At 35.7% G+C, this 19,098-nt stretch overlaps 1 pseudogene across 1 annotated transcript; it reads right to left on the reverse strand.

Moving 5' to 3' along the window:
* Positions 1-531: 531 nt before the first annotated feature.
* On the reverse strand, positions 532-1,381 carry LOC108536715 (tropomyosin beta chain pseudogene; annotated as a pseudogene). Its single transcript, XR_001887601.1, has one exon. The product of XR_001887601.1 is annotated as a tropomyosin beta chain pseudogene (transcript).
* Positions 1,382-19,098: the final 17,717 nt, after the last annotated feature.

A 19,098-nucleotide genomic window follows, 5' to 3' on the forward strand; every position in this document is an offset into this window, starting at 1 on the left:
TATGTTTTAGATTCTTCTCTGTGTGACTCTGTGACATTCCTTCCCCCTGTGTATGGAGCAGGACACCTGTCCCATGAGGGTCTTTTGACCTACTTACAGAGGACAGCCCTCACAGAGAAAGGTAGAAAAAGTCAGGGAGTGACCTCCAAGTTGTCTTATTTCAGGTAGCATAGCCCACACCCTGTCAGTGACAATAAATAAAATAAAGAAGAAAAGCAGGCAATTTGAAGGGCAATAGTCTGGTTTAAGAATTATTATTTTAGAATTCAGAAAATGAGCTTTAACTTATAGTTGCTATTATGAGCTCTGTCTTCTTAATCAAATAATTTGTTTTATTTGCACGGTGGCATAGATAATATTTGCTTCACGTGGTTACTGTTTTATTTTTTAAGATGATATGATTGAATTCACTGTCTAAACTCCAATGGCCTAAGTGACTATAAGTTTTTAAAAATAATTCTTGGGGACTGTCAAAGGTTTGGGAGGTGTGTGGTTAAATTCCAACTACTGTGGGGTTTCTGACACTACTTCTTTTTTTTTTTTTTTTTGAAGCTGGTAACATGTTTTATTGGGTTGGGGCGGCAACCACAGCCTGGCTGGGGGTGGGGCCGGCCCTCACAGGTTGTTGAGTTCCAGCAGGGTCTGGTCCAAGGTCTGGTGAATCTCGACGTTCTCCTCCTTGGCACTGGCCAAGGTCTCTTCTAGGTCATCGATGGTTTTCTCCAACTTTGCCACAGACCTCTCAGCAAACTCTGCTCGGGTCTCAGCCTCCTTCAGCTTCTCCTCCAACAGTTTGATCTCCTCTTCATATTTATCTTCTTTGGTGGAATACTCCTCCTCTGAGGCCATCAGGGACTTGAGGGCCTGGTCCATGGTTCGAAGTTCCTCCTCCAGCTGTCTGGCTCGGCTCTCAGCCACCTCAGCTCTCTCCTCTGAGCGCTCCAGCTCTCCTTCCAGGATCACCAGCTTCCTGGCCACCTCTTCTCCTCCTCAACCAGCTGAATGCGGCGGTTCAGAGAGGCCACATCTGCCTCAGCATCAGTGGCCTTCTTCTCGGCCTGCTCCAGTTTCTCCTGGGCCTCCTTCACGGATTCAGAATACTTTTCCACCTCATCCTCTGTCCCCTTCAGCTTCTTCTGGAGGGCCTGCTGCTCCTCCTCCAGCTGCTTGCAACGGTCCTCAGCTTGCTTCTTGTCAGCTTCGGCCTGCTCGGCGCGGTCGATGGCGTTCTCCTTGTCCAGCTTCAGCATCTGCATCTTCTTCTTGATGGCGTCCATGGCTGCGGTGGGGGGTGGGCAGGCCGGCAGGCGGTGAGGACCGGACGGACTGGGCTGGCTGAGCGGACTGGGTGCACGGGTGGAAGGCGAGGAGGGCCAAGCCTCTGACACTACTTCTAAAAATAGTTATATTCTTGTAAAAATAAATGCACATGGAAATGAACAATGTATACTAAGTAGGAGGAATAAAATATATTAAAAGAAGCAGAGAAGTAGTTGTTAAAAAAAAACAGAATAGATACATTATGGTAAAATTTGTCTTTAGTTTTCAGACAGGTAATTGACATAGGAAATATATTGGATTTTTTATCTTGTCATTTCTGATTAGAAAAAAATTAATCTTACACGTATGTTTGAAGAGATCTGGTGTAGCAATAAATACCCCAAATTCCAGTAAATATAATACCGCTTTTATGTTAATGTTACCATTATGTTTCATGTAAAGCTGCAGTTTCCACTAAACTCCTTGTTATGCTTCATGTAAATTTCTACACTTTTAAAAATATACAGAAATATGTGAATATATGAAAGTGTCTTTTACTGTAAGATCAATTGTCTCTTATTTTACAACGGGAGATTTCAATGGAGGAGAAACCCAAATGTCAAAATTCTGAGTTTTTTTTAGCTAGGATTTTGACTATTCCAGTGCCTCTAGAAACAAATTTACTAAGTCTTTTTTTTTCTTTTTTCAGATTCAAAAGAAACTTTTGTTTCTCTCACCATAATGGTATCTGTGTGAACTGCCTTTGTGTTTTGTCAAAATACTTTGTGAGTGTTACCAAAACGTGACATCCCCTAATAAAGTGACTTATTCTGGTGAAAAGCCTGCTCCTCATGACTTCTTAGTTTCTTCTTCTGCTCCTAAGAAATCTTATCTTTCACTGGATTTGTTTTTTCCTTTCCTTTCCTTTCCTTTCCTTTCCTTTCCTTTCCTTTCCTTTCCTTTCCCTTTTGTTTTTGAGACAGGGTCTCACTCTGTTGCCCAGGCTAAAGTGCAGTGGTGTGATTACTGCTCGCTGCAATATCAACCTGCCAGGCTCAAGTGATCCTCCCACTCCAGCCTCCTGAGTAGTTGGGACTACATGCCCAGCTACTTTATTATTATTATTATTTGTAGAGATGGGGTCTATGTTGGCCAGGCTGGTCTTGAACACCTGTGGTCTCAAGTGATCCTGCCACCTTGGCCTCTCAAAGTGCTGAGATTACAGGTGTGAGCCACCACACTTAGCCTAGGATTTGTTTCTTTTTAAATCTATGTGTGTAAAAATAATTTACTACATGCTTAATTTAAAGATATTTTTGGGACTAGTGTTTTGAAGTAGATTTAATTGAATTTATTATTTCTCTTGAGAAATTTTATCTTCCTACCAAGTGCTTCATGTATGTGTACACACACACACACACACACACACGCACACACACACACACATATAAACACACCCTATTTATTTGCTTCATATTTCCAGAGAACTGAAGTATTTTTACTCAGGGAAAAACAAAATGATAAAGGGGAACATGCAATTGGATAGTAATTTCTGATGCAGTGTTTCCCTACTTTATGTATAATAACTGTGAATAAAAAACAGAAAACTGTGAAGTTACCAGTGTATTGCTAGAAACTGAGTAACATTTTCACTAACTGAAAGACAATAAATTGCTATTAAGAAACTCAGTTTGTGTGGCATAGGAAAGAGCATGGCCTAGTCTACAAAAGCCAAGATGTTGTTTTAATACATGTTGTCCCTTCTGCACTCTTTTCCCCATGATCAGAAATGCAAGATCCTTCTAAACAGAAAACACAGTGTGCATATCTCTCCTGGAGGATGTTCCTCTGTGAGGTGGACAAAGTGCAGTTCTCCTCAAGTATCCTTGAATACTCTCTATGCAAATTCATGTAGAGACCATGGAATCCAAAAACAAATAAACCAGAGCAGTGAGAGCTGGTGGTGGCGTACTGAGTGCTGGAAGACACAGACCACATCATTAAAATGTGGCAAAGTAGTAGAGACAGAGTGAGACTTACATGCTCCAAACTAAGAGTTTCAGCTTTTTATATGTTTAAAATGTATTTAGAAAGCCCAAGAACTAAGCACAAGAGGTAAAAGAGAATCTTTCTTCAAACAGATAGGTGTGGTATGAAAATTTTAAATATGCTTAGATACAGAAGAAAGGGGTTCATTAATTGGTGAATTCATCAATCTTCTCTAGATATATAAAGGGAATTTGGCCATCACTTAAGTGAAACCATATAGGCAAGGGCAATTCATTCATGTGTCAGACAGATAATGTCAAGGTTCATTTTTAACCTTTCAACAATGATTGATGAGTACAACACAACAAAATATTTTACATATATAAAATTTATCTATTTACCAAATATTGATTGTGCTAATGTTTGTTCTTTACCTTAGGATGCCTTTAGGGAAAGAGTAGTCAAAAATTTAAAGATAAGAAGAAAAGATCAAAAGACAGCCATCAGAGATAGAGTAGATTAAGAAAAGATGGCTAAAATAAAAAATTTTAAACAGAAATAGAAATAGGATGGTTAGAGGAATAGGATCTTCATTAAAGACAGTAAGTAAAAGCTGTAGTATCACCCTCTTCTCAACTGTTTCTTCCAGGTGCCTTTGTGCTCCACTCATTGCTATCATTCTTCCAATTTGTTCACGTGGACAATTGCACCCCACCTTTCATTTTTAGGGCAAACATTAGTACCACGAGTGGCACTTTCTTAAGACCACCAACTCTGGTGCTAATCTCCAAAATCTGTAAGAAAATGCTTCTGCTCTTTTGATCAGTGTTTTTTTGTTTGGTTGCTTTGGTTTGGTTTGACACAGGGTTTGGCTTTGTTGCCCAGGCTGGAGTATCATGGTGTGATCTCAGTTCATTGCAACCTCTGCCTTCTGGCTTCAAGCAATCCTCCTACCTCAGCTTCTCAAGTAGCTGGAACTATAGTCATGTGCCACCACACTAATTTTTGGATATGGTAAAAGACAACATGTTGCCCAGGCTGGTCTCAAACTCCTGGGCTCAAGCGCTCCCCTTAACTCGGCCTCCCAAAGTGTTGGGATTACAGGTGTAACCATCATGCCCAATCAAGTGATCGATGTCTTTAAAGGATTTTCTTTTTTTTTGGCAGAATTTTCAGTCTTAGCTATGTAAAGAAAGATTTCCTTTTACAATGTAGTCCTTTCTCTAGAGTATATATGCTCTTTGGGAAGGAAATATTTTGTGTGTTTAATTGTGATAGTGTTCTCTCTTTTAAAAAAGTTGAAATCCTAATACCCCAGAACTTAAAACGTGACATTATTTGGAAAAGGGTTGCAGATGTAATTAGTTAAGATGAGTTCACACTGGAGTAGGATAGGCAGCTCTTAATATGACTGGTCTTCTTATTAGAAGAGAAGAGAGACACAGAAGGAAGATGATCATATGAAGACACAAGGAGGATGCCATGTGACAATGGAGATAGAAATTGGAGTGATGCATCTACAAGCCAAGGACCCGAAGGATTGCCAGCTGTCATCAGAAACTAGAAGAAAGCCCTGGAATAGATTCTCCCTCAGAACTCTCCAAAGGAGCCAACCTTGCTGACACCTCAATTTCAGACTTGCAGTCTCCAGAGATGTGAAAGAATAAATTTCTGTTTTCTCACACCACCTGGTCTGTGGTACTTTGTTAGAGGAGCCACAGCAAACTCATATAGGATCTAACCTTGCAACAATGACTCCTGGCTACTGGCAGTCCCAGATGCTCAGTCTGCCCCTTTTTTTCAGTGTTTTTTTTTTTGTTTTTTTGTTTTTTTTTTTCCCCATCGTAATCTTTTTCCAAGGGATCCAGTTTCTTTTCTTCTAGTCTGTCCCCATTCAGGCACTCTTAACTATGAATAAGATTCAAGTTCTACCCTATAAAAACACAGATGTCATTGAAAATCAAGGATTATTGAGCAATAGTGTCCATATTCTTAAATATTCCATGACAAAAGCTACAATGCCAGGAATACACACATTCCTTCTGTGAAGCTACTAAAGAATAAATTATTCAATAATACTCATTAAAGCCTGATAAGGTAGACTTTATTCAGGACCATTGTGATCAGCATAAGGACCACTTCAATGATATTTTGCAGTGGGAAACAGAGATTGAGCTCAATGGCAAATAAAACATGGCAAGTGTGAATTCACAGCCCACAAAGGTCAGGGTAGGCGTCAGTGAATAAAAAATTAAAGGTAAGAAGGAATTCTGACTAAACTGACTTACCAGGATTTTTACTGAAGACTGGCCAGGGTAACTAAATATCATCTGGGAGACAGTGGAAATTGAGGAAGCTGATCACTTATCGACGGTGATCACACATCAAAGGAAGGGGGATATTCTTGATAAACTGACTTAGCAGGGTTCTTGCTAAAGCTGGATTTTGATTTTATAAGAAAGTGCACAGAAGGGCCTAGGGAAACATTCAGGAGACTGACTAAAATTTGGTCAAGCAAAGAATCTTTGCCAAAGACATGCTTAACCTTACACAGCGGTTTAACAGAGACACACCTCTGATAACAGCCATAAGACTTACATACATTTTTTTTTTTAAACAGGGTCTTCCTCTGGGAGATCACAGCTCAGTGAAGTCTTGACTGCCCTGGCTCACGTGATCCTTCCACCTTAGTTATAATAATAACCAAACCTCTCAGAAATGTGAGAATGGTTCCTGCTTTAGCCTCCCAAGTAGCTGGGACTACAGGTGTGTGCCACCATGCCTGGCTAATTTTTTGATTTTTTTGTAGAGATGAGGTCTCACTGTGTTGCCCAGGCTGATCTAGAATTCCTGGGCTTCAAGCAATCCTCCTGCCTTGGTCTTCCAAAGCACTGGGATAATAGGCATGAGCCACCACAACTGGCCAGACTTATATGTATTTTCTTTTCTTTTCTTTTCTTTTCTTTTCTTTTCTTTTTTTTTTCTTTTTTTTTTTTTGAGGCAGAGTCTTGCTCTGTCGCCCAGGCTGGAGTGCAGTGGCCAGATCTCAGCTCACTGCAAGCTCCGCCTCCCGCGTTTACACCATTCTCCTGCCTCAGCCTCCCAAGTAGCTGGGACTACAGGCGCCGGCCACCTAGCCCGACTAGTTTTTTTTTTTTTTTTATATTTTTTAGTAGAGACAGGATTTCACCATGGTAGCCAGGATGGTCTCGACCTCCTGACCTCGTGAGCCGCCCATCTTGGCCTCCCAAAGTGCTGGGATTACAGGCTTGAGCCACTGCGCCCAGCCCAGACTTACATGTATTTTCAAAATATTCATGCATATAATGTGCAAAATATTTTTTATTTTTGTATATTTTCCCTATATATGTTAAAACTTTTTTTAATCTTTGTGTTGTCTATCATGCTTACAAAAAAAAAAAAACCCTCAGAAATGTGAGAATTGTTCCTGGTTTAATCTCTGAGGTTTTAACTATTTTTTTCTTTACTTCTAAATTTAGTTTTGAATTAGCATTCAGTTTGCTTAAGAACCTCAAACATTGGGACAGATAACCTTGTACTTTTTCTCCCAAAGCGATGTCTACACTTCAGATAATTTTTAAAACATATAAATGATTTCTCAAAGAATTTATCTCATTTGAAATTAGGGAGATCATGCTGATCATATAAACCATTAGATTCCATGGAGAAATGTTAGTTATCGGGCTGCAGTGATCAGATTGGCTCTAGATGCAATAAATCTTTTCTTTACTAGATCAGTAACCTAACAGGTTTTGTTTCTATCCTGGCTCTGTTTTAGCCCTGTCTCTTTTTCTACCTCACATCATCCATTCTACAGAAGCTAATATTACTCGTCATTTTCATCACAAGTTCAAGCACTCAGGCATGGAAACCCAATAATATATTCTGGTATGTGCATATAACTTACATTATAAAATGCAACATTATATTTAAAAACTAGTCTTCTGTTTCAAAAATTGCTGTGTGTATGTTGAAGAATTTTGTTTACCATGTTAAAGAGTTTGAATTTTGTCTTGAAAATGCTGAATATTTATTAAAAGGTTTTGTGATAGAAAATAAAAAATACCATATTTCTAGTTTTGAAAGGCTTAGGCTAACGGTGACAAGTAAAGAACATGAATTAGAGACAAGTGATTCTAGCTCTTAGATACAAATAATCATGGTGACTTTCAAAGTAACAATTGTACTAGACAAAGTTAAACAGGTAAGAAAGGCTTTATTCAAGACTACTAAAATAAGGAGAGAGACTCGGGTCAACTAAGTTGAAGCAAAAGGTGAGAAGGGTTTGAAGCACTGGGTTGATCCAGTGAAAAAGCACTGGTAGAAGTTATGATGAAGATTAATCAATGGGATGTTTTGAGCATATTGGGTCATTCCTGAGTTTGCAAATGCTTTTCCATGTGATTAGGTCATCTAGGTTAGCAAATCAGCCTACCCATAGAAATTAGGCTACTACTCTCCTATAGAGAATGGAAGATAGAAGTACTGTCTTCTTCATGTTTACATTTCAAAGAGATGCTTCGCAGGCCTTTAAGAAGGACATTTTCTGGATTGTAAACTGGCAAGAGGCTATTTACAGCCATTTCAAAGGAACAGAAAAAGAGTGTACAATTGGCAAGTTTTCTAGAGTAAATGCTCTAAGGAAAGGGAGATCAGGAGCCTACAGGTAGAAGAAGCCTGTTTAAAGTGTGTCAAGCTGAGGAAAACATTGATTCCATGTTGGCTAGTAGTCATTCATCTTTAATATATTCTTGGAATTGTGTTATTTAATAATCTCATTAATTTTTAGTATAATTTTGTTTAAAAAAGATATTTATCTCCATTTTACAGAAAAATAAACAAAATATTGTGATGGCAAAGTCATTTGCACAAGGTTGTCCAACTGGTAAAGAGCAGTTTATGATTTTTTTTTTTTTTGAGACAGTGTCTTGCTCTCTCATTCAGGCTGGAGTGCAGTGGTACATTCATAGCTTGCTGCAACCTTGATCTCCTGAGTTCAAGCAATCCTCTCACTTCAGCCTCTTGACTAGCTGGGACTACAGGTGCACACCACCATGCCCAGCTAATTTTTTTTAACAAAAATGTTGTAGAGCTGGTGTCTCACTATGTTGCCTAGGCTGGTTGTGAACCCCTGGGTTCAAGCGATCCTTCTGCCTCAGCCTCCCAAAGTGCTGGGATTACAGGTGTGAGCTACCATGCCCAATCACAGTTGTGATTTCTATCTAGGTTCATCTGTCCATCTGAAGCTCATACTCTCATCACTAAATTACCATGTCTAGAGACAGGTACTGCTGTGTATTCTATTGCTGGATGTAAGTTGAGAAAAATAAAATTTGAGGTTGTGGCAGTGAGGATGACAAGGTAAGAACATATTTCAGGGCTGTTTGGTAGTTAGTGTAGAGAGGTCTTTGTGATTATCTATGTGTACCAGATATAAGCTAAATTAAATATTAGATTTCTGGATTTTAAAAATGAATTAAATTATGGTAACTTTCACAAAGATGGAAAAGACAGGATGAGTTATCTAGAAAACTAAAATAAATTTGGTTTGGAAAAAGTGAATTCAGCTGTGATAATTAGGTTAAAAAAGAATAAGGGATGAAAAGGTAGTATAGATTGTATAGCCACTGACATACAAGTTGAAGCCATTGGGGTAGAAGCAACTGCTCAGGAATACTGAGTAGTGAGAAGAGGAAAGAATAAAGAGTGTTTTGGTCAGGAATAAGAAATGCTTGAATTAGTCAGGTTAGCCATGATGAGCTGTATTGTCAACTGTAGCAACTGCTATTGGTTTCAGAAAATTAGAGATAATCACATTTCCAATTGTGCTAAAGGCAAAGTCTTATAACATCAAGGTGTTTTATCAAATTACGCAGCACACCTATATTTACTCATGACAGCCTAGGATTCCTTATTCTTTATCTCATTTGATGAGAATGAAGACCCAAGGCTCAAGGGAAAACTGTCTATTTTATGCTTAGATTCAATGAAGAATGAACAATTATCTAAAATGAAACTGGTAAAAGACTAAGGGGAAACTCAGCAAGGCCAATCTATTTAGATTTTTCTTGGCCTCTCTCTGTATAGCATTTTCTCCTTCTGGGTGTGATGCAGGACCCTTTCTGGGATGGGAGTCTTATGACCTACCATAGAGCAAGGTAAGCAGAGGATTTCTGTAGGAGCAACTCTTACACAGAAGTCAGGGAAATTTACAATAATATTTTCATGTTTTATGGCTGATTTTGGAGGGAAATGGGTTCTAATTTCTATGATCCACCTTGGGGAAGAAGAATTCTCATTTCAAAAAAAGAAAGGATTGAAAGAGACATGAAAATGTTAATAACTTTAGAAATATTAATTTTGCTCCTTGTAATTTTCTCTAGTACAATAGACAAAAGAAAAATAGTGCACAGAGATAACTACCACATAATTGTGTGAAACAAAAAATAATTATATTTAGAGACAGATAGATACAATCAGTTTTGTTTAGATACAATAAATATAATTATTTTGTTTGTTTTTTGTGTGTACACACACACATATATGTATTTTCAAGAATAATTTAGTAAATAATGACTCATATGTTATACAATATTATGTCATCAAGAAATTGTTATACTTGCAAACCAAAAATAAAATCTTAAGCCCCTCCAACAGACTGAAGAGACACCTTCTGGTCAAGGAGACCTCAGAGAAACCAGAAAAACTAAATTCCAAGTCACAGTGGGAGGGAGGCTACATATACGTTATTATACCCGCTCCCTTTTGGAGTTTAGGCACAACTGACCAAAGTTAACGTTAAAATAAGGATCATAAGACTGACAAAACAGACTCTGTGGCAATAAGATACAAAATTCCAACCTGATTCTGACATTGCATCACATGACAGATAGCATGCCCTCAAGGAAATCAATATATTTTACCCCAAAATACATTTCTTTGACACATTGTAAAATGGCCCTGCAAAGCCATCTTTTATGGGGGAAATGTGTATCTGTAGAGAATCTTCATTAATGCAGTCAGGACTTCCCTAGGTCTAGGCTAGATTAACTGAGTTTGATGTTTTTTAAGGTCCCAAAAGAGACATTTGGGACCTTAAATGTCTATTCTCTCTGAAAACTGTCACCTGGAGGCTTCATCTAAATAACAAGAACCTTGGTCTCTCAACCCCCCTTATCTTAACTCAAGCATTTTTTTGTCTACTGAATTCAAGACTTTCAGCAAAGCTTAATTTCTCCAACCAATTGACAAAAAGAAATTCTTTGAATCCACCTGTAACCTGTAAGCTAGTCACTGCCCCTGCAACCAGCACTTCAAGGCATCCCACCTCTTTAGGCTGAGCCAAAGTACACCTCTCATGTTTTGATTTATGATTTTAACTACAATTCCTATCTCCCTAAAATGTATAAAACCAGCCTGTACCCTGACCGCCTCTGACACTCTTTCTCAGGACTTTTTGAGACTGTTTTCTGGACCATGGTCACTCATATTGGCTCAGAATAAACCTCTTTAAATATTTTATATAATTTGTTTTTTCATCAACAGAATATTATATATTACTTATTCTTCCCACAAAAAATCAAAAGATGAGTCACGGATTAATAGAAAAACTTAGAACAAATGCAGCAAGCAAAAGGTGGGTATTCAGAATGTATGAAAGATTTTTTTTTTTTTTAATTTTAAGAAGACAAATCCAAGAGAAAATGAGTAGATAAAATAACAGGCAAATTACATACACATACAGAAACACATACAAAGAAACTTTAGTGGCAAATCAAACAAACAAAAAAACCTCAATCTCCTTAGTAGCAAATGAAATAGAAAAACAAAGTTTTACCAAAATTTGGAAGTATCAAATTTTGGTGAGAATGTCAGAAATTAAAACGGTCTTAATGGGAATAAATAAAATTAAATAATTTGGAAAGTTATCTGTACATTCTGTAAGAAATGTCAGTTCCAATAGTATTTTATCTGCTGTAATAACAATGGCAACCAACTCTCAGCAGCCTGAAATAATAATGCATGTTGTATTCATTTCACAATGCCAGGAGAAGTAGAGGGGAGTTGGGAGCTTTGCTCCATGTCTCATTCACAGGGACAAGGATCCTTTCATCCAATAGTCCTACAACCCCTGAGTCATCATCCATGCAACCAGCTACATTTGGCTAGTAGATGAGAAATGAAAATGAGATGATTGCTTGAGATGTTTTAGGGTCCTGCTAGGAAGAGAATCTATCACTTCCACGGAGATGCTATGGGTCACAAGTAAATGACCTGATTCCACATAAGGGAAGACTATATAATGTAGCCTAGTTTTATACTGAGGAGAAAAACAAAATGAGTTAGTGTATACTTCTAGAGAAACTCAAATGCATGTAGCAGAGACTTATAAGAACTCTATTACAACATTTTTTGTAATTTAAAAGAAAACTAAAAAAGAAAAGAACTATATCCATGAACAGAAAGAATGAAAATTTGTGATTTAGTCACTAATGGAATATTATATAAATTTTCAAATAAATAAACTAAAATGTATAAACCAATTTGTCTTTCAAAAACATAAGGCATGTAAGAAAATAATATTACATGAGCATAAGTAGAGCCTTATAACATTTATGTAAATCCAAAAAGCACAATTAAACTCTATGTGTATGTCCTAAATGGACGTTCAAAAAGTATAAAAGTATGGATGGGAAAAATACACACAGAAATTGATTGTGAGATGGGACGAGAATGATTGGGAAAGTTTAAAAGAACATATGTACTGATATTTTACCATTGATAATGGGAAATTCTATTAACTCAGACCAAAGATGAGTCTAAAGATGATCATAAAAAAAAAACTCAGGAGGAAATATATAAAGAAACTTTACCAAGCATAATACAGCCACCAAGATAATGAGGAACAATGAGACCAAGCTCTGGGGTGATAAAAATAAAACAGATGATGAAAACTGAGAGAACTGAGGCCACTGTACTCAGAGCCACTTTTGCTTCTAGAGCTGAGCTGTACTTCTGGCAACGTGGGAGTTCAAAGACACAAAAGTCAGAACCCAGAGTCTGCCAGGCGAGGAACCCTGATGAACACTACTGAATGAGCTGCACACTAGGAGCAAGTGTGAACTAGACGAACTCCTCATGAAATACAGTTGCGCATTAGGTTATCTATATCATATCAACTATAAATTCTTAGAAATCAGCAGTCTTATTGCTAGCATACCCGGACACCTGGCACGAATAAATACTTTCACTGGAGGAGGATGTAATTATCAGAGAGTTCAAATTATTTCTGCAAATAATATTTCATAGTAACGTCCACTGAAAATTAAAGTTTCTCTGGGCACATGTGGAGACAAGTCATTATGAGCAAGAAAAAAAATCTGAACAACAGACAATTCATACTGAGTCAATTTACCAAAATTATAAGACAGACTTTAACAATACTAGGTTTATCTTCTTCAAGGAAATTAGAGCCAAATCTGAAAATTTTAGGAGAGAAAAGGAGACAGAAATATGTCTTTGAAAAAGAACTAAATATAACTTTTAGAATTAAACAGTACACAATACAAGTAAGAGCTCAAGAGATGGGTGGGTTAAATCAGAAGTTAAAAAATGATAATTTCTGAGTTAAATCAAGCCAAAAATCTGTTTTTTTGTACGGCATGTGAGCTAAGAATGGTTTTCACATTTTAAAATGTTTACATCTTAAATGGTATATGAGTATCTAAAGAATATCTTTGATTTTACCCCTTGGCTTGCAAAATCTAAAATAAATACTATGTGGACCCTCAAGACAAAGTTTGCCCGTTCTGGGGTTAAACAATGAATTACCTCCAGGTGCATCTAATTAAGGCTTAGACTTTTAAAAGACATTTTATGGGCCTAAAGTTCAACAGTAACTCTCTGAAATTAATACAGGAGGAATGAAAAAATAGAGTCTGAAGGATAAAAGTCAGAAATACAAGAGACACTTGGGGCGGGTGAGGGCTGGAAATGACTGTTAAATATTTCATTGAAGTTTCAGGAGAATAAGAGAGAATAGATATTGAAAATAATTATAGCTGAAAACATAGCACAGCTCACAAGTGACAGCAATCCCCAATTCAAACAAAAGTCCAACAAATTCAAATTCAGCTAAATAAAAAGAAATCCACACCTAAACACAATGTAGTAGAACTTCATTAAAAACTCCATAAAACCAAAGAGAAAAGAGAAAATTTGCAATGTTGGAAGAAGGAAAATTAACAATTTTCCCTTCAATGTATGTGTAAAAATTGGCAATTGACTTTGAAATGCAAAAAAGGTAATGTTATGGACTGAACTGTGCCCACCACCCCCAAATTTATATGTTGAAACCTTGACCTACAATGTCACTGTATTTTGAAATAGATCCTTTAAAAAGACAATTAAGATTAAATGACATTATAAAAATGAGGCCCTAATTTAATAGGACTGGTGTTCTTATAGGAAGAGAAAGAGACACCAGAGATCCGCTTCGCCCTCCTGGTACCATGTGCACACAGAGGAAAGACCATAAAAGGAAACAGCAAAAAGGTGGCCATTGAGAAGCCAAGAAGAAAGACTTTACCAGAAACCAGCTCTGATGGCTTGGATAACCTTGATCTTGTACATCTATCATCCAGAACTGTGAGAAAAAGAATTCTGTTGTTCAAGCCACCCAGTCTATGACATTTTGTAATGGCAACCCTAGAAGACTACCATAGTGACCAAAAAAAATAGAAAATTAGTCAAGAAATTGGGGGAAAAAATCCAGACCATGCATCTATCAACAGAAAAACTATCCATCAAAGGTAAAGACAGAAATATAGATTTTTTTTTCACTAGGAGAGCTATACTAAAGTGGATTTTAAATGGTAATATAGCAGAGAAGATAAGCCAACCAACAACGAAAAATGCTCCCCTCTATGGAAAGAGCTGTGGCCAGGATGCACTCTGCAAATCAGAGGCTGTATTCCCCCGCCCTTCTCCATTTAGACAGGATGAAATAACAAAACATAAACAATATGAAATGTGAACAGAAATTATGCATATCAAGATCACTAAGTATATGAATGATTTCTGAGATCTCTATGTCTCTTTGGTGACTTTTGAGCTATATTTTGAAGATGCAATTCTGACCATTTGAAAGGAGTCTGAATCCCTGAGTCAACTGTAGGAGTCTTGATTTATATATCCTGCTGTTTGGAATCTCCCGGGATAGTCATGAAATCAGGAAGATATTCTTATTTACATAAACAAAAAATAAAATTACATTCTGTTGATAACAGAATTTGGGATTATTTGCCACATCATTAAACCTATGCTGTCTAATGAAGTTTTTGATTAAGCAAAAAAATAATAATTTTTAATGGAAGATAAAAAATACAGGAAGGAAGGTTAAAGATGGAAGTAGTAAGAATAAAAAAGCAGAATCCAATAGAAATAAAGAAAAGAAACAATAAGGACTTTTTTAAACACAAAAAAGATAAACATTGTGTTTTTTTCCAAAGTATTTTAAAGTTGAAAATCTCTGAAAAGATAATCAAGAAAAAAGGAGAGAAAACACCACTTACAAATGCCAAGAAGGAAAATGTGACTATCTCTTTTGGGTATTTGACCCTGCAAACCTCATATTAAAATTTGATTTCCTATGTCGGAGGTGGCACCTAATGGGAAGTGTTTGGGTCATGGGGGTGGATCCCTCATGAATAGCTTGGTAATCTCCCTACAGTAATGGGTGAGTTATTGTTCTTTTAATTCCTGACAGAACTGGTTGTGGAAAAGATGCTGCCACCTCCCCACAACCTTGCTTCCACTCTCACCATGTGATCTCTGCACACCAGCTCCCCTTCTCCTTTTACCATGAATAGAAGCAGTAGGAAGCCCTTACCAGAAGCTGAGCAGATACTGGTGCCATGTTTCTTGTATCGCCTGCAGAACTGTAAGCCAAATAAACTGTATTCAAAAAGATAAAGTACTCAATTTCAGTTATTTCTTTTTAGCAACAGACTAAGACAATCACTATAGATCTACAGATGTAATAAGCAAATTGGGTTGTGAATTTACAAGTTTCAAAGAATCCACAAAAAGTTACTGGGACTGACATTAATAAGAATTTGGCAAGATGGCAAGATACAATGTCACTAAAAAAAAGCAAATTCTATACCTATGTATAGCAATAAACAATCACAAAATAAAGTTTAAAAATACTGTATACAATAGCCTAAAAGACATCAGATACCCAGAAATAAATTTAGCAAAAAACTGTGCAAATTATGCTAAAAACTATGAAAAGGAGTTTTGAGAAATTGAGTAAGACCTAACCAATATTCCTGAACAAGTTTTAAAACACCTTAAAATCAAGGGTTTATAGATTAGAAGACTCAAAAATTTTTAAATGTCCATATTTCTCTATTTCATCTAAAGAATCAATGCAATGTGAACAAGAACTCAGTTGGGATATGTTGTAGAAATTGAAAAGCTCATTCTAAAGTTTATTTAGAAGTACAAAGGATCTATAAGAGCCAATAAAATATTTAAAGAGCAAGAAGGTTTATTATTGCTCAGTTTCAAAATTACTATAAAGCTCTAATAACTAACAGTATGTGATATTGATAAAGATCAACAGTTATATCAATAAGAAAAGAGAGTGCAGAAATAGACTGAAACACACATGTTCACTTGATTTTTGACCAATGTGTTCTCTTTTAATTTAAAAGGGAATGTTGTTAGAGCAGCTGATATCTGTATGGAAGAGTATGAACTTTAATCTCTGACTCACTAAAAGTAATTCACGTTACACATAAAATTAATATAATATTATCCTAATAAAATCCTAAATGTGAAAGCTAAATTTTAAGCATCTTGAAAAAACATACAGCAATATCTATGGCTTTCGTCTAAAATTTCTTAAAACCAAGAAGACGCTCTATTTTTTAAACAAAGGTAAATTAGATTTTATCAAAATTAAAATTTTCTTCTGACCAAAACTAGTTTTAAGAAAGTAAAAAGTCATGTCACATACATGGAGAAAATAATAGCAATACATGGGATTTATTTCCATAATATTTGAAGAAACACTTTCAATTTAATGTTAAAAAGACCATCAACCCAATAAATCAAATACTTCACAAACCAATGTAGGAATGACTCTTCATAATATGAAAGTTATTAGTTTTTAGGTAATACAAATTAGAAGCACAGTAGAATAGTACTATATTCATCAGAATAGCTATAATAAGCAGACTGACAGTATCAGGTATTGGCAAGCATACAGAGCCAAGGGCACTCTTGTACATAGCTAGTGGGGGTACAAAATGCACAATCAATTTGGAAAACTATCTGGCAGTTTCAAAGAAAGTTAAATACATATTACCCTGTGATCCAAAAATTCCACTTCTATATAATCAACAAAAACCCTAGGAGATAGGTCTCAACACTACAGTATAGAGTAAAACCAATGGGGGAAAACCTCCGAGATTTATATGATATAGTAAAAAAGGAAAATCTAGCATATTAATTGGAGTCACAAATGAGAGTAGAAAAAGAATGGAAAAGAAGCAATATTGGTAGAGAGAATGAAAGATAATTTTCCAAGTCTGCTAAGAGATATCTAAACACAAATTCAGTAAGTACTTTTAACCTATAGTAGAATCCCTTGAAACACTTACCCCATACACATCATGGTAAAATTGCTTCAAACCATCCAGTGAGAATAGTCTTACTTTTAAACAAGACAAAATGAAATAGACCTTTGACTTCTCAACAGGAGACAAAGAAAGGACATCCTCAGAGTTCCAAGATAAAATAATTTTCAACCTAGATCCTGCACCTAACCAAATATCTCTTCCAAAAAATGGCTTCTGAACAAACTTCAAAGGGATCAAATAGGTTTGCAAATAACTACACGGTCTTCTAGAACAATGTTTAACACTCTTTAAAGAAATGCCAAAAAGCAAAGCACTAGTCAATGTAAAATTTACAATGTTTGGCAACTAATCAAACATTACTTATTATACAAGAAGAAAGAAATTTTGGCTTACAATGTGGAAAATAATAGAAGTAGGATCCAGAAATAAAAGAGAAAATAAAATTTGCAGACAATAACATTAAACATGTTTTCATAAATATATGCAATATGCACGGAGATTTAAAGAAAACATGAATGTAATTAAAATGGAAGATACAAAAAATAAACAGAATTTCTAGATATTTAAAATTCAATTATTCTCATCCAATAACATTTTATTGGATAAGAATACAGCAGATTAGAGACCCCAGATAAAATAAAAGTGTACTTAAAAGCATGGCAATATAAATTTTTAAAAATGAAGACAGGACAAAGAGGACTGAAAAATCTACAGGAGCATAACAGGCAGTGTAATGTGTGTGATTGGAATCCCAGTACAAGAGGGATAGGAATACAGGAAAGCTACATATACAATGTAAAACCTTACAACAGTATGTTTCTGTTTGAAAAAACGAATGGCAAAAATACTTTCCAAGTTTGATAGAAACTGTAACGTAACAGATATTAGAAGTTCAACAAACTCCAATCCGATTAGTTACATGCACACATACACAAAGAGCCCACATTATAACACTGCATACACAAGTGGCTGAACGCTAACTACAGGGAGAAAATCTTAAAAGAAAAAGAAAAGGCATAATACGTAGAGAGAAATAAAAAAGAAAACTTGAACAGATTTTTGTGTCAAAAATGTCGTTGTTTAATGGAATGCCATGTTTAAAGTGCTGAAAAGTAAAAAAATATATATACACCCTATGAAAATGTCCTTCGAGAAAGGTAATGCAAAGAACCCTTTTGGACAACAAAAAGCCGAAAGAATTCATCACAAGCATGTCTGCATTACAAGAAATGTTAAAGGACATTCATGAGGAAAAAGAGAAATAATTCCAGTCAGAAACTTGGATATAACCCCCAAAAAGAAAAGATCCAGAAACGGTAAATAAATGAGTAAATATATCAGCTATGTTAAAATTCCTTTAAAAGTAACTTGTAATGTAAAGCAAAAATCATTATAATGTGTTGGATAAATTAAAACATGAATGACAAATAAATGATAACAGTAGCACGAAGAATATGAGGGTAGCAAAATGAATATGGTATTGTAAGGTTCTTACATTGTAGTTTTAGAAGGTTATTTGAAGATAAACTGTGCTAAGTACACATACATATTTTTTAAACACTACACAAATATTGAGATACCTAATAAGTCAACAGTGGGGATAAAATAAGACCCTAGAAATAATTTATTAAAATAAACCATGAAGAAAAGCAAAATGACATTTAAAAAGACACAAAGAAATTTTATAATAATAGATTTAAACGCAAAGGTATTAATTTTATATTTAATGTAAATGGTAAAAAATATTCTAATTAAGTGACAGATATCGACAAACTGACTAAAACACAAAAATTAACCATATGCTTTGTATAAGAAATAGGCTTTAAATATCAAGGCTCAGACAGGATAAAAGTAAATGGATGGAAGAATGAGTAACATGCACATACTAATCATAAGAAACTTGAAGTTACTATATTACTATCTAAGTAGCTAACAGAGCAAGAATCATCATTCCAGGGATAAAAAAAAGTTATTTAATAATGACAAAGGGTCAAGATATAAAATTAATAAATGCCCATTTTAAAACTCAAAAAAAAGAAGAGTCTTAAAATACATGAGGCAAAACCTGATTGAACTAAAAGGATAAATAGACAAATCCACAATTACAACTGCAGATGTCAACCCTCCTTTCTCAGTAATTGATAGAAGTAGTCCAAAAATAATAGAGAAATAGAAGACT

Source organism: Rhinopithecus bieti, unplaced genomic scaffold (genome assembly GCF_001698545.2).
Source record: "Rhinopithecus bieti isolate Rb0 unplaced genomic scaffold, ASM169854v2 scaffold_12689, whole genome shotgun sequence".
In the NCBI taxonomy this organism is placed as follows: Eukaryota; Metazoa; Chordata; class Mammalia; order Primates; family Cercopithecidae; genus Rhinopithecus; species Rhinopithecus bieti.